The sequence below is a fragment of the Macaca fascicularis genome, chromosome 7 (assembly GCF_037993035.2).
Source record: "Macaca fascicularis isolate 582-1 chromosome 7, T2T-MFA8v1.1".
Taxonomy (NCBI): domain Eukaryota; kingdom Metazoa; phylum Chordata; class Mammalia; order Primates; family Cercopithecidae; genus Macaca; species Macaca fascicularis.
In genome coordinates, this window is record NC_088381.1 from 164,165,693 (window position 1) to 164,182,235 (window position 16,543).

The following is a 16,543-nucleotide window of genomic DNA, read 5'->3' on the forward strand; positions in this document are numbered from 1 at the left end:
TCTCTCCCAAGAACCTGGGTGCAGGCCCTGGGGTTCCTCAGTAGGAACTCCTCCAGAAACTCACTGGGAAACGTCTTAATCTGCGCTGGCAATGACCAGGGGCTGAGTCAAAGGAGGGGAAATGAACATTTTGGAAGCAGGTGTGTCGGGCGTGGGTCTCATTCATTGAAAGATATTTGAAAGCCTCTTTATCTAGCCTGGATGTGGCCTTTTCCAGAGATCAAAATGTTTCTCACTTCCCAGTGTTCCTGAGAAATCATGCTTGGCCTTCCATGGAATAAGCCTTTATTGAGCACCTACTGTGTGCCAAGCCCAATGCTCAACACTAAAGAGACAAAAGTGTCCTCACTATCGCTTGTTCAGAGCACTTTTCTGAGTGCCTGCATGCACTGAGCACAGTGCAAGACCCAGAGGACACACAGATGAGATGCCCACTACCTGCCCTGAAGGACGCCACAGTTCTAAGTACAGACAGCAAGAAACACAGCAGGCATGAAAAAAGTCACTCTTGTCTCCCACTGGTTCTCCAGAACCTTCTTTCATCCTGTGTGTTAATGACGCTTGAGAAGGAGTAAAGTGTTCAGCCACAAGCCATCATGGGGCAATTCCAGACATCCCAGGAAAAGCCATGGAAAATATGGGAAGTGGGGGAGTGGATCCTCTATAAAAATCTCTGAACATCAAACCACATACATGTTAGCTAAGAGCCAGTTCATCCATCCATTCAACAAATATTTGTTGAGTGCCTACTAGGTGATGGGCACAGGATCAAGAGCTTAGCGTACAAATCTTACTTGTTTTCACTTCATCTCAGACAGAGCAGAGGCTACAGTTCTGGAAATCTACGGGCACATCCCCTGCATCTTGGGCATTGGCTCCTTATGTGGGCACCCAAGAAGCATATTGGAGACCCTTTTAAGAAAGCAACCACTATCCTCTCAGGAGACCTATTGCCATTATTAATTCAAGAACATCTTGGAGAAATCATTTGCAGTCTGGGATGTTGGTTTGTGCAGAAAAATCTCTCTGTCTCATATGCCATGTGGTCATTAAAGCTTTTAGATAAAGCTTTGTCTAAAGCTTTTAGATAAATAAGCCCCAGACCAACTTGGCCTCCATTTCTGTAGCTATGGAAGTGGATTCTGGCTTGAATCACACAGACATGGGTTTCTCTTTGCCACAAGTCAGTCACATGGTTGACCTGTAGCCTCAGTATACAGATGAGAACTAGGGAATTGGCAATGTAAATTATCAAGAAGTACCATGAATTATTCTTTTTTCAGAATTTAAAAAGAAAAGAAAGGCAGGTGGTAGAAATGCCAATCAGTTCAGAGTTTGCAGGTGGCTCCCAGGAATAGCTCCATCAGGGACCTGCCATGGAGCTCCAGAAGGGAAAGTTGCTGTTAGGAGCTGAGGACACAAGCTCAGGGTAACCATAGTAGCTCCCATGTAGGATGTGCCAGCTCCTGCTGCTCCCATAGAAATTACCAGCCAAAATTTGAGGTCCTGATGTGTTGACATGTGAAAGGAAGAGGAAGGGAGTTCCTGCAACAGAGGAGTGAATGTTAGCAGCAACGCATCCATAGAGGTCTGCAGCAACTCAATTCTTGCCTCCTCTGGGGAAATTATTCATCTGAGGGGCATAAGGCAGAGTAAGAGACCAAGGCAAGTTTTAGAACAGGAGCGAGTTTATTAAAAAGTTTTAGAGGCCAGGTGCAGTGGCTCACACCTGTAATCCCAGCACTTTGGGAGGCCAAGGCAGGTGGATCATCTGAGTTCAGGAGTTCGAGACCAGCCTGGCCAACATGGTGAAACCCCGTCTGTACTAAAAATACAAAAATTAGCCTGTGTAGTGGTGGGCACCTGTAATCCTAGCTACTCGGGAGGCTGAGGCAGGAGAATCACTTGAACCCAGAAGGTGGAGGTTGCCGTGAGCCAAGATTGTGCCATTGCATTCCAGTCTGGGCAACAAAAGTGAAACTCCATCTCAAAAAAAAAAAAAAAAAAAGTCTTAGAGCAGGAACAAAACAAAGTACTCTTGGAAGGGGGCCAAGAAGGCTCCTTGAAAGATTCAGGTGCTGTTTAGTCCTTGACTTGGGGTTTTTGTACGTTGGCATTTTTCCTGGATCCCCATTTCTCCTCCTCCGATTCTTCCCTTGGGGCAGGCTGTCCTCCTGAGCAGTGGTCTGCCAGCACTTGGGAGGGGCTGCATGCACAATGCATTTACTGAGGTTGCATGCATGCTCACTTGAAGCGTTTTTCCCTAATCAGTCCAGTGTTCCTAGAGGAAGGTCATCTACCAGTTAAACTCCACCATTTTGCCTCTTAGTGCACATGCTTGAGCCCACTCACCCAACCCCCGAGATCTTGTTGGGAAGATGCTGATCACCAGCTTCCATTGTTTTCAGTTGTTTTTGTTGTTCCCTGGTGCCAGCTGTAACCAACTATTATCTTAGCAAGACAGTTTAATAACTGCCTGACCAGCACCTAATGGTTGCCTGACATTCCTCGGTGTCATAGCAGGGGGTTGAGAAGGCAGTGCTCTCCTGCCCTGCTGTAACGTTTTCCCACTCAAGAGTTCAAGACCCAATTCTTTGGGAAAAGGGATGAAGGTCAGTCTTCTCTAACTGCTTCCTGCTGAGAGAGGGGTGGTGGTGGTTGTTCTGTGGGTCTTGGACTCTTGCTAGCTGTCAGGGCAGGGTGGCTCCATGGGTTGGTGAAAGTGGTATTCAGCCAGGTCCGAGGGAAACAGGGGCAGGATTTGACCTCTGTCATGTCCCTCTGCTGGGCAGTCTAGCTGTCCTCTGTAGAATGGTAACTTGAATATTGAGAGGACGGCATCCCTCATTGAGGATCATCTGGAGCTTGATGACCTGAAGGCGAGAGGAGACAAATGGAGTTATTAGATTTATAGGACATGGACCAAAAAGGAGCAAAATACAAAGATTAATGAGTGGACCCAAAAAAAGAAGCAGCCAGGAGCATTATTTCCAGGTTCCTTCCCGATTTTGCCAACTCTGGGAGCCTTGTTCCTGTAAACTGGAGGCTCGATTTAGCAGTTGTCTGATGTTGTCTTGTATGTTTCCCAGTTGATTTACACAAAAGCAACATTTTTCATCTAAGGCTAAACAAATTGTACTGGCCATTAACATCTCTAGTCCTTGATTATTTTGGAGGATTACAGCTGCTAGAGTTGATTTGTTCTTGCAAGATTGTTAAGGTTTTGGCCATGGCCTCAATGTTGTTGATTTCCTTTGAGAGTTGGCTGTAGGTTAAGGAGGCTTTTGTGATTCCAGCAATTCCAGTTCCTGTACTGGCTATGATGCCAAGTCCTGGGAGAAAGGGAATTAATTGGATAGCCCTCTTCACCCTGGGCAAGATGGAATGCCAGTGTACTGGTACTGGAAGTGAGAGATTGCCAAGGGCTATGAAGATGTTCAGGGATCCATAGTCTATGGTGCAAGTTTCAGTCCAGTTAGTGGGAAGACGTTGGTGAACTAATTGGCCACAAAGATAGAAGATGCCTTGAGTTTTAACAAAAGTAGAGATGTTGAAATGAAATAGAAGTCTGGGCCTGGCACAGTGGCTCATGCCTGTAATCCCAGCACTTTGGGAGGCCAAGGCAGGTGGATCACAAGGTCAGGAGTTCAAGACCAGCCTGACCAATATGGAGAAACCCTGTCTCTAATAAAAATACAAAAATTAGCTGGGCATGGTGGCACACACCTGTAGTCCCAGCTACTCAGGAGGCTGAAGTAGAAGAATAACTTGAACCTGGGAAGCAGAGGTTGCAGTGAGCCGAGATTCCACTACTGCACCGCAGCCTGGGTGACAGAGTGAGAATCCATCTCAAAAAACAAAAAAACAAACAAACAAAAAAAGTCTGACTCTTTAGCTAGGGGTCATGGCTAATTCCATATTTTCCTAAGCTTTACTTGGAATCTAATGGCTTTAAAGCAGGCAAATTGTACAGTTATTAGGAATTATAGTAGCAGTTTATGACCTTAAAGCCTGTAGTATGCCTAATGACCTTTGAAACGGTACATTTTTTATAAATTCCCTTTCACAAATCTTTTCACAAATTACATGGACTGGCTATGACATGCTTGGACTTTCTGACTTGTCCTAAATATCTCTCTTTTAAAACAACCAGTCATTTTACTTTATGGCAAGAATTTACCATACAAGATCCTTTCTCATATAAAATCTCTTTTCTTTATAATGTTCCTTACCAAAAATACCTCTTTACTTTTATAACCTTTGAATTAGGCAAAAGTCATTTTCCTTCTATTAGGAAGTGTGGCTTGCACTACATGGTGCTGTGCAAGTCCTGTGAAGGGGAACAGATAAGGAGGTTATCTACATACTGTAGAAGTTATCCACTCCCTCCCCCCCTAAGAGATTGCTCAGTTAGATTTCTTGCTAGGGCTTGTCTGAATACGTTTGGGTTATTTTTAAACCCCTGAAGTAGGACTGTGCAGGTTAAAGTTATTGGTTAAAGATTTAGGTAGTTTTCCAAGGAGAAATAAGGCTATTAGAGGGAAAGATGAATTTAGAGGTTGGGTAAATATTAAGGAAGCACCCATCTTGGAAAGTATATTTTTGCCCCAAAGGGGAGTGAATTTTTTCTTTTGGAGGGAGGGGGTGCAATTTGCCCCCACTATCCTGTGGGGAAAAGAAAGAGAGATCAGCCTCTTACTGTGTCTATATAGAAAGAAGTAGACATAAGAGACTCCATTTTGTTCTGTATTTGAGATGCTGTTAATCTGTGACCCTACCCCCAACCTTGTCCTTGCAAGAGACATGTGCTGTGGTGACTCAAGGTTTAATGGATTTTGGGCTGTGCAGGATGTGTCTTTGTTAAACAAGTGCCTGAAGGCAGCTTGCTGGTTAAAAGTCATCACCATTCTCTTAATTTCAACTACCCAGGGACACCTACACAGCCAAACTTCGCAGGGACCTCTGCCTAGGAAAGCTAGGTATTGTCCAAGGTTTCTCCCCATGTGATAGGCTGAAACAATGCTGCTAAAAGGTTTATGGAGATGTTTGCATATGCATCTCAAGGCACAGCATTTTCCTTTAAACTTATTCATGTCACAGGGATTTTTGTTCATATGTCTTACTGCTAATTTTCTCCCTTCGATGATCCTATTGTCCTGCCACTCCCTTATCTTTAAGATGGTAAAGATAATTATCAATAAATACTAAGGGAACTCAGAGACCGGTGCCGGCGTGGGTCCTCTGTAAGCTGAGCACCAGTCCCCTGGGCCCACTTTTTCTTTCTCTATACTTTGTCTCTGAGTCTCATTTATTTTCTCAAGTCTCTCGTTCCACCTAACAAGAAACGTCACAGGTGTGGAGGGGCAGGCCACCCCTTCACTATCCCATACGATTTGGAGGAGAGTTGCTCAGAGAAGGAGGCTAGCACAGAGTAGGCAGCTCTTGAACCCAGAAGAAAAATGTATAATTTTACTTGATACCTCCAAGAGCTGTCCTTGGCTTTGTCCTGTTGATGGCGACGTCTGATTTGGAAGCCAGCTGAGCAGAGAGCTCCTTCAGCTCACAGCATTCAGGGGTTGGGATTCTGTCCCGGGGGCCATTTGGCCCTCAGAGCAGTCCCATTTTCAGTGGATGAGCTTGTGGCAGAGGGGTCAAACTGTGAGGGGCTTTTTCCCATTTATCCCCTTGGGCCAGTTTGCCTTCCAGCAGCCTGGCTTCCCATGCCAATGGCAGTTACCTGGGGGAGTGGCCTTAGGGCAATCTGGAGGGGGCTGGGGGCTTGTAAAGCAGCCAGTATGTGAGCTGCCTCTTGTCCTTGAGTTTCTCCTTTTTCCTTAGTCCTGTCCTCCTTGTCCTGATCTTAGTCATAAAAGGCTGAGGAGGCTAATTTGAGGATTTCCTTCATAGGAGCACTGGATTCTAAGGCTGACTTTTGTGATTTTTTTTCTCAGTTCATTTTTAGGCCAAACTGTATTACTAAGGAAAACTAGCTTTTTGTTTTAAAGTTTGGGAGATCAAACGTTTCCGAGTTCCTAGGGATGCATCCAAGTGGGGTGTCCTGTGGTATGGAGACACAATTCCTCATCTGCAAAGAGAGAACAGAGGAGAAAAAGGAAAAAGGTGTCCCATCTGTTATCCTTTTCTGAACACGGCATCCCCCATTCATCCTTAGGGTTCCAGAATGAGCCAATCTTACCAGGTACCCTTAACCTTGGTCCCATCTCATCACGATTACCCACTTGAGAACAGAGGAGATACTGGAGTGAACAGGGGACACCTTATTCATCCTTGGGATTTTGGAAGAATTGGTCTTACCCAGTACCCCAACCTTGCCTTCATCTCTGTTCTAATGATCATCTGTTCTGTGCCTGCAGCCTGGGATCAGTCTTCAACTCTGTCCTATGGGTACTTTTTTTTTTTTTTTTTTTTGAGATGGAGTCTTGCTCTGTCACCCAGGCTGGAGTGCAGTGGTGCGATCTTGGCTCACTGCAGCATGATCTCGGCTCATTGCAGCACAATCTCAGCTCACTGCAACCTCCGCCTCCTGGGTTAAAGCAATTCTCCTGCCTCAGCCTCCTGAGTAGCTGGGATTACATGCACCTGCCACTGTGCCCAGCTAATTTTTATATTTTTAGTAGATACGGCGGTTTCCTTTTTTTTTTTTTTTTTTTTTTTTAGACAGAGTTTCACTCTTGTTGCCCAGGCTAGAGTACAATGGTACAATCTTGGTTCACTGCAACCTCTGCCTCCCAGGTTCAAGCGATTCTCCTGCCTCAGCCTGCTGAGTAGCCGGGATTACAGGCATGTGCCACCATGCCCAACTAATTTTGTATTTTTAGTAGCGATGGGGTTTCTCTATGTTGGTCAGGCTGGTCTCGAACTCCCGACCTCAGGTGATCTGCCCACCTCAGCTTCCCAAAGGGCTGAGATTACAGGCATGGGCCACCACACCCGGCCTAGAGACAGGGTTTCACCATGTTGGCCAGGCTGGTCTTGAACTCCTGACCTCATGATCCACCCACCTCAGCCTCCCAAAGCGCTGGGATTACAGGCATGAGCCACGGTACCTAACCCTTATGGGTACTTTTGTCTCTTGCACCTGTGGCCTTGGGCTGGCCTATATCCTTGTCTCCATGACCTTATAGTGACTCTCACTCGGAGAAATAAAATGATGATCTCTTTTCTCAGATTCCCATTTCCGATGTTCTTTAAGTAGATGAGAAACCTGCTTTTTTACCAACTGCCACAAGGAGCTGGACTTTCCTCCCTTTGAATATGACCTTGAAGGTCTTGATGCATATTGAGAAGGGCATGGAAGTGATTAGAGAGATGAAAGAAAATTTGTATTTGGGGTTCCTCATCCTCCCAGGGCAACATGCAGAACAAACGCTTAAGCAGACAGGACAATCCTGCTACATGAGGAAGTGCGAGGAAGTGAGAAGGACACTCGTGGAAAGCCTTCACACGCTCGCAAAGACAGTAACCCCTGGATTTCAGAGGGCAACATTTATTTACCCTATTGACATAAAGAAGGAACTTCTAGAGGACTTGGGGCTTAAGATAAGGGCTTGCAAATGTCAAAGAGGAATTTTCTCTCCTCCCAAAGGGATGCCAACTCAAAAAGAGCAAGTAAGTGGGATCCTTAAAGGACCCCAGAGTGAGGCCCTATCCAGGCGACAAGCTGTTTCAAAAGCCACCAAAACATCTTGACCCTGGAGTGTAACAGGGATGAAAAATGTATGGTAATTTATAAGGAGCTGGCAGAGCTGTGGTTGCAATTAGTGTCTGCCCTGGCAATGAGTCAATAGACATTTGCTGGGAGCCCATGTCTTTGCTGCTACACAAATACAGCAAGAGCCGCCAGTGCACAAATAACAGGGAGTGTGTGTTTTAAGGCAGATAAGGAAGTCAGACAGCATGCAAGGTGAAACCAGGGAAGAGGCAGACCTGCCCCTGAGGCAGACAGTGCAGAGGGTGCACAAGGCCATTTCAAAACACACACAGAGAAAACAGGAGAACAGGATGTGCAGGTTTTTTGAGAAAGAGCCTATTTTAGTTAAAATAGCAGTGGAAACCCCAGACATTCCATGGTCTCAGGCCTTAGCCCTACCACTCTCATGAGCCTCCTGTCCAGGAGAGCTGTTAGTGCCTCAGGTCTGCTTGTTGCAGATGCCAAAGTCCTTCCTACTCCCATGAGCCACCTGTCAGGGTGAGCTGAGAGATCAGCCTGCGGGAACAGAGCCACAGTGACCAAGAGGGATTGTTCCGAGGGTTGGCTAGTAAGCAGGAGTGTGAAAGGGGGAAAGAAAACCACACACGGGGGTTAAACATCCCCAGCCGAAGGTGAGGCTTGGCGGTATCTTGCCGCTGGGGACATATCTGAGTCACCACACCAAAGTATGTTAGCAGCAGCAAATCCAAATGGTTCTGCAGCAACTTGATTCTTGCCTCTTCAGGAGAAAAAGTTCATCTGAGGGACATAAGGCAGAGTGAGAAACCAAGGCAAATTTTAGAGCAGGAGTGAAAGTTTATTAAAAAGTTTCAGAGCAGGAACGAAAGGAACTACACTTGAAAGAAGACCAAGCGGGTGAGTTGAGAGATTCAAGTGACATTTAGTTATTGACCTGGGGTTTTATACATGAGCATGATTCCAGCATCTGCATCTCTCTTCCTCTGATTCTTCCCTTGGAGTGGGCTGTCCTCATGTGCCAGCACTTGGAGGGGCTTCATGCACGATACTGAAGTCACGTGCATGCTCATTTGAGGTGTTTTCCCCTTACTACTTGAGTGTTCCTAGAGGAAGGTCACATACCAGTTAAACTCTGCCGTTTTGCCTCTTAGTGCTCATGCCTGAACCCACTCGCCCAGCTCCTGAGATCTTACTGGGAAGTTGCTGATCATCAGCTTCAGTTATTTTCTCTCTATTGGGAGACTGCCTTTCCCCGGCACCTGCTGCAACCAAATATTATTTTACAGAGAAAGTTTAACAACTGCCTGACCGTTACCTGACGGTCGCCTGACTTTACTGGGTGTCAGTTGTGGTGGGGGCCTCTCCTGCCCTGCTCATGTCTGCCTGACTCTCTACCCTACTCTCACAAGAAGACAGCTCCAGAAGGCACAAGCCCAGAGGAATCCTGGTTCCTTAAGAACAAACAGTAGCCAAATGAAGGGACCATGAATGAAGTGGCCCATTCAGGGCAGTGGAAAGTTTTGACTTCAAGAAAGAGAATCTACTCTCCTCCTTCTTCCCTGTCTTCCCAGCTACTGATTTGTAGTTTAAGTGAGACACTGAGAATCGGGCTTTGGTGAGACCTGCCATTCCCAAATGCCGCCCAGTGTTCTGTAATTAATTCTCTCTGTGCTGCTGTGACTACTGATGCCTGTTAAGGTGCCGAGGAAGATTCCAGAACATTCACCAGTAGAATAACACATACTCACATAGTTTTGGGGCAAGTATTGAGACTTCCATGCGGGGCCAGGATTAGGTGAGGTGAGTTAGGTACTAACCTCCTCACAAAATTTAAAGGGTGCCAAAAAACAGCTGTGGTAATGAAGGTAAATACTATTCTAATACAATGTCTTAAAAATTCCAAATTAATGCAAAATAAACCATGCAAAACATCAAAATTTTAAATTCCATAGTAAGTACTTAGCACCATGCCTGGGACACAGCAAACTAGTAATTGGCCATGGCTTTTTGGAGCAACAGAGTTTACAGGAGTAAGGCAAGTCTCCTGCCTTCTGAGGGCTCCTTCCCTAGTTGGGAGGATCCAGCACATCGGCCTCCAGAACTCAAGGAAACAAGAGAAGTTTATATCAAGAAAATTAGGAAAAGGAACATTTCTTTGTTAAAATGATTTTTTTAACTCAGCCCTTTGCCCAGCTCTAACCACGTAACAGGTGCTTTCAGTGTTTGCAAAAGAAAGAATAAAAAGATAGAACAAGGCGGTTCATGGGTGCAGGTCAAAGGATAGTGTCCGGGCACAGTTCTGAGAAGTGCCAGTTGGGAAAGGATGATGCCTGGGCCTTCTCCTACCTCTCTGCAAAGGTCAACTGCTCTACCTGAGCTTTGTGCTATTTTTTTTTCCTTTTATTTAGGATTCTAAAAATATACGTAAAAGTAGAAAGAATCATACAGTAATGCCTCCTATGTATCCATCATATTTATCAATCATTATTGACATTTTGCTAATCTTATCCATTCTGCCTCTTCCCTGTTTAACTTTTCCTGAAATATTTTAAAGCCAATCCCAGATGTCCTGTCATTTCACCCACAAATACTTCAGTTTGTATCTCTGACAGAGAGAGCTTTTGAAAATGCATAGCTGCAAAATAGTTATCACATATAACAAAATTACAAGTGATTCATTAACGTCTGCTAATGTCTGCCAGAGTCCACATTTCTCCAACTGTCTCAAAGTGTTTTTTACAAACAACTGTTCAAATCATGATCCACAACATGTGACCTATGCTTTGCATTTGGCTGAAGTATGTCTTAAATCTTTTAAAAATCTATAATAGTCCCTCTCCCCTTTTTACCTCTGGAGGACAACCTGGCTATTTGCCCTGTAGAATTCCCTACATGGTGGATGTGATCGAGCACATCCTTGTTGTGTCCTTTACTGGGTTCCTCTAACCTTTTAATTTCCTGTAAGTGAAAATTAGGTCTACCGGCTTGATTAGATTTGGGTTGAGTGATCTGGGCAAAAGAAAAAAGCTCATAGCTGGTACTGGGTACGTCCTATTGCATCAGCCCGGGAGTACATAACGACTGTTGTCCACAGTTTGTGAGTCAGAGTCACTCCACATAAGGACTCCCTTTAGCATTTCATCATCCACTGGAACTTTCAGCATCCAGCCATATTTTTTAGCTCATTCATAAAAGATAGAAAAATTCTGGCTTTCATTTAAGACAGGATTCCTCTGAGCTCTGTTTAGTGCTCTGACCTCTAGTTCCTCTTCTTGTCTCACATTATGTCTAAGGTTAGAAATGGATGGCTCACACTCCAAATGCAGTCTGGTGATGTGTTTTGTTTCAACTTCACAGTGTTTTTTTTTTTGATTTTTTGTTTTTTTGTTTTTTTTGAGACAGAGTCTCGCTCTGTTGCCCAGGCTGGAGTGCAGTGGCTGGATCTCAGCTCACTGCAAGCTCCGCCTCCTAGGTCAAGCCATTCTCCTGCCTCAGCCTCCCAAGTAGCTGGGACTACAGGCACCCGCCACTTCTCCCGGCTAGTTTCTTTGTATTTTTTTAGTAGAGACGGGGTTTCACCGTGTTAGCCAGGATGGTCTCGATCTCCTGACCTCATGATCCACCCGTCTCGGCCTCCCAAAGTGCTGGGATTACAGGCTTGAGCCACTGCGCCCGGCCCACAGTGTTTTTTTTAAAACAGCTGAGACAATTATCTGAAGTGATGATAATATACATTTTTAAATATGCATTTTCGGCTTCCTTTGAAATACCAGAAATCCAGCAGCATTGACTCGTGGCTGACACCCTATAACAGTGTGCACTCTTGGTTGTCAGTCATCACTGCCACGCACTCCTGTAGCCCCCCAGGCTGAGGCTGAGCATCTCTTGCATCTCCCAGGGATCTGCAGTGTTGTTTTTCTTTGGATGGAGAACTAGTTCCATGTGCCAAGGTTACCATCAAAAGGCTGAAACCAAGAGATATCCTGGAAAGGAAGCTTGTTTTAAGAAAATCAGGAATAACGTTTGTTTTGACATTAAAAAAATGAGAATAATAGTCAAATAAAGTGTATCTGTGCCAAAAGAGTATGACTTGAGATGCCATTATGTTACTACCAGCCCCCTTTGCTTACTAATCTCTATGACATAGAGTTTGCAACCCCTCTTTTATCCTCTCTCGGTAAAATCATCCATTCCCATAACTTAGGTACCTTCTTGGGTATAAACTGAATCGTATTCCTCCCAAATGTATATTGAAACTGTAATGCCCCAGGAGCTCAAAATGTGTCTGTATTTAGAGATAGGATCTTTAAACAGATGATGGGGTCAAATGAAGCATTTAGTGGAGGCCCTAGTCTAACCCAATCTTTTTATCTTTAGAGACAAGGTCTCGCTCTGTCCCGCAGACTAGAGTGCAGTGGAGAGATCATAGCTCACTTTAGCTTTATCATTTATGCCAGAGGTTGCAAACTTTTTGTGTGAAATATCAGACCTTGGTGATGACCTTGAGCAGTAGGATATAAATAACTCCCACAAGCTTAGCGCTCCAATAATGGATTAAACTCCTGGGCTCAAGTGATCCTCCCACCTTGGATTCCCGAGTAGCTAGGAGGAAAAGCATGGCTAATTTTGTTTTTATTTTTCTTTCTTGTAGAGAGAGTGTCTCTCTTTGTTGCCCAGGCTTGACTAATGTCATTATAAGAAGAAGAGATTAGGACACGCAAAGACACCGGGACACGCGTGCACAGAGGAACGACTATGTGAAAAGGCAGCAAGAGGGTGGCCGTCTGCAAGCCAACGAGAGAGGCCTCAGAGGAAACCAAACCTGCGGACACCTTGATCACGGACTTCCAGTCTCCAGAACTGTGAGCAAATAAATGCCTCTAAGCCACCTAGTCTGTGGTACTTTGCTATGGCAGCCCTAGCAAACTAACATACATCTCTGTGCTGAAAATCCCACATCCAAGTCCCCAGCCCACACTACTGTGCTAAAACTCCAGACCTGAATACCCTACCGCCTCCATTACAGGTTCAAGGAAAAATTTCACAGGGCTAAGCAGAGCTGCAGAGGCAGGAATTGACTATGGAGGGAAGATATAGGTGTGGCTACATTAGACAGTACAGTAGTGCACCCTATTCAGGAGGGATATGTTTCTAGACCTCCCAGTGGATGCCTGAAACTGAGGCTGGTGTGGAACCCTATGTATACAATGTTTTTTCCTTTACATACATACCTATAGTAGATTATAATTTATACATTAGGTGACAACAATAGCTAATAATAAAATAGAACACTTATAACAAAATGCCAGTACCACCTCCCTTGTACTTTGGAGCCATTATTCAGTAAAATAAGGTCGACTTGAACACAAGCACTGCTTCACTGCGACAGTCAATCTGATAACTGGAGTAGCTACTAAGTGACTAACAGATGGGTAGAGTATACAGTGTGGAAACGCTGGACAAAGGGGTGATTCACTTCCCGGGCAGTACAGAGTGGGATGGCAAGAGATTTCATTACACTACTCAGAAGGGTATGCAATTTAAAACTTATGAATTGTTTATTTCTGGAATTTTCCATTTAATATTTTTAGATCACTGTTGGCCACAGGTAACTAAAACCAAGGAAGGCAGAACCTCAGATATGGGGGAAACTCCATAAAGGGAAAGAAGTCTGAACAGGTAGGTTGTGTTGGGATTGTAAAGCACTAAGAGGTAGTAGGTTTTCTGAAGACCACCCAAGATTTCAGAGTTGCATTTTGGAAAGTTTAATCACGGGACTGTTACCTTCCCTTATTAGGAACAGTTAACATGGCTTAAGAATGTTTTGTTGTTGTATTTCAATCCTGAATCCCTCCAACCAAACATTGCAGACCGCAATAAACATTTGTTGAGTTCAGTTGACCTAAGTCATTCCACATCAGAGCAAAAGGGCACTGCAAGGCTGAATTAGCATTGACCGGGTTGTGCAAACTGCCTCAGGGGAGAAGGCCTGAGTTTTGACTTAGGTCAGGATGAGATGTTGCACACGATTCACAGAAGGGGCTGGGGAAAAAACTAGAACGACAAGGGAAATTCTCCTCTGGAGCCTTTGGAGGGAGCATGCCCCTCCCAGCACTTCGATTTGGGGCTTCTGGCCTTCAGAACACTGAGAGAATAAGTTTCTGTTGTTTACAGTCACCAAGTCTGTAGTAATTTGTTGAAGGAAACTAATTTGGTAGACAACCCGATTAGAACCACACATATATAGTCAACTGATTTTCAACAAAGGTGCAATGTAATTCAATGAGAAAGTAATAATCTTTTCAAGCAATGTCACTGGAACAATTAGATATCCAAATGAAACAAAACAAACCTCAGCCTCTACCCCCACAGCATATATAACATTTATGTGAAATAGACTATAGACCTGAAAGCTAAATCTATAAAACTTCCAGAAGATAACAGAAGAAAAAGTTTTTATGACCTTGTAGGCAAAGATTTAAGACACAAAAAGCACTGACCATAAAAAAAAAATGATGAATTAGAATTCATAAAAATTCAAAATGTCTTCAAAAGACACCATTGAGAAAGTAAGAAAAAAAGAAGAAAATATTCACAGTACATATATCTGACAGTTTGTGTCCAAAATATACCAAAAACCCTCAAAACTCAGTAATAAGAAGACCAACAACCCAATTAAAAAGGGGAATGGCAAAAGACTAGCAAAGAGACTTCACCAAAGAAAATATAAAAATCACCAAAAAGTCCATGAAAAACTGTTCAACATAATTAGTCATCAGGGAAATGCAAGTTGAAACCACGATGAGATACCACTTCACACCTAGAAGAGTGGCTAAAATTAAAAAGTTAATACCTAGGGCTAGCAAGGCTTACTATCCTTGGTGCAAAAATTACTTTTAATGGCAAAAACCACAACTATGTTTGCACTCACCTAATAGAACACTCATGCCCTAATGGCAAGAGTGTAAAATGGTACAGATGTTTGGAAAACAATTTGGAAGTTCTTACAAAGTTAAATATATACTTATCATATAACCCAGCCATTATACTTCTAAGTATTTAGTTCCCCACAAAATGAAAACATGCATATACACACACCAAAAAAAAAAAAAAAAAAATGCTTACACAAAAATGTTTCTACCAGCTTTATTCATAAAAGCCGGAAACTGAAAACAACCCCAAGTCCATCAACAGGTGAATAGATAAACAAATTGTAGTATAGCTGTCCAATAGACTACTCAGCAATAAAAAGGAATGAATTACTGATACACACAACATAGATTAACCTCAAAAACACATTACCCTGAGTGAAAGAAGCCAATCCGAAAAGGGTATGTGGCTGCATTCCTAAGAAGTTCTAAAACAGACACAGTCCATCTATTGTGATGGAAATCAGATCAATGGTAGCCTGGGGTTGTTGATGGGAGTGGAAGTGACTGGGAAAGGGTGCAAGGGAAATGTTTGGGGTGCTGGAAATGCTTTTATCTTGATTGAGAAGGTGGTTATATGGTAAATTCATTTATCCAAGCTCATCAGTCTGTACACTATGATTTATATACATGTAAATTGTACCTCAATAAAGTTAACTAAAAACACATTTCACCTCTGAGTTTTTTGTTTCTTTAAGCACTGTGTGAGTCCGTTCTCATACTGCTATGAGGAAATACCTGAGACTGGGTAATTTATTTTAAAAAAAGAGGTTTGGTTTTATTTTATTTTGTTCTGTTTTTGAGATGGAGTCTCAGGCTGTCACTCAGGCTGGAATTCAGTGGTGCAATCTCGGCTCACTGCAGCTTCCACCTCCCAGTTTCAAGAGACTCTCATGCCTCTGCCTCCTGAGTAGCTATTACAGGCGTGTGCCACCACACCTGGCTAATTTTTTGTATTTTTAGTAGAGATGGGGTTTCACCATGTTGGCCAGGCTGGTCTTAAACTCCTGACCTCAGGTGATCTGCCTTCCTTGGCCTCCCAAAGTGCTGGGCTTACAGGCGTGAGCCACCACACCTGGCCTAGAAAAAGAGGTTTAATGGACTCACAATTCCACATGGCTGGGGAGGTATCACAATCATGGTGGAAGGGGAAGGAGAAACAAAGGCACGTCTTACATGGTGGCAGGCAAGAGAGCATGTGCAGAGGAACTGCCCTTTATAAAACCATCAGATCTTGTGAGACTTATTCATTAACACAAGAACAGCATGGGGAAAACTTGCTCCCATGATTCAATTACTTCCCATCGAGTCCCTCCCACAACACATGGGGATTACGGGAACTACAATTCAAGATGAGATTTGGGTGGGGATACAGCCAAGCCATATCAAGGACCAAAACTAAAAGGAAATTTTACATAACGAATGTCTCAGATGTCATTTATATGAATGGAGGTAACAAGGAGTAGACTAAGTTTAAAAAGACAGATGAGGCTGGAATATGACTTTGAAGGATTTTACCAGTTCTACTAAGGTATTTGGACCTTATGGTAGAGGCAGTGAGATAAAAATTTTATGGATTACATTCTATCTACGCTGTCATTATATCTTTATAGGGAAATGCATTTAATTTTCAATATAGGCTATGGACGCTGATGCTTACATCTTCTACACAGGAAGTATGCAATTTATCAATATGCAGCTGGGTTAGCAATCCATTCAAACAAATTCTGTTCATAAATATGTATGGATTCAGGTGTTTCATTTGTGATACCTAATTTTGCTTACACAACAGCACTGAAAGACAAGCACATTATATTAGTTAGCATTTCCTGCATAATAAGCTACTCCAAAACTAGTGACTTTAAAAAAACAACCACTTACATAGCTTACCATTTGGCAGGTAGACAGTTATATTGGGCTTAGC

General features: G+C 43.6%; 1 long non-coding RNA gene across 1 annotated transcript; it reads right to left on the minus strand.

Annotated features, from left to right (window-relative positions):
* Nucleotides 1-1,670: 1,670 nt before the first annotated feature.
* On the minus strand, nt 1,671-6,087 carry LOC141407324 (uncharacterized). Its single transcript, XR_012416097.1, has 2 exons — nt 5,481-6,087; nt 1,671-2,873 (listed from the first exon to the last, which is right to left on the minus strand). It is a non-coding gene; the product is annotated as an uncharacterized lncRNA (long non-coding RNA).
* Between the last annotated feature and the right edge of the window lie 10,456 nt (nt 6,088-16,543).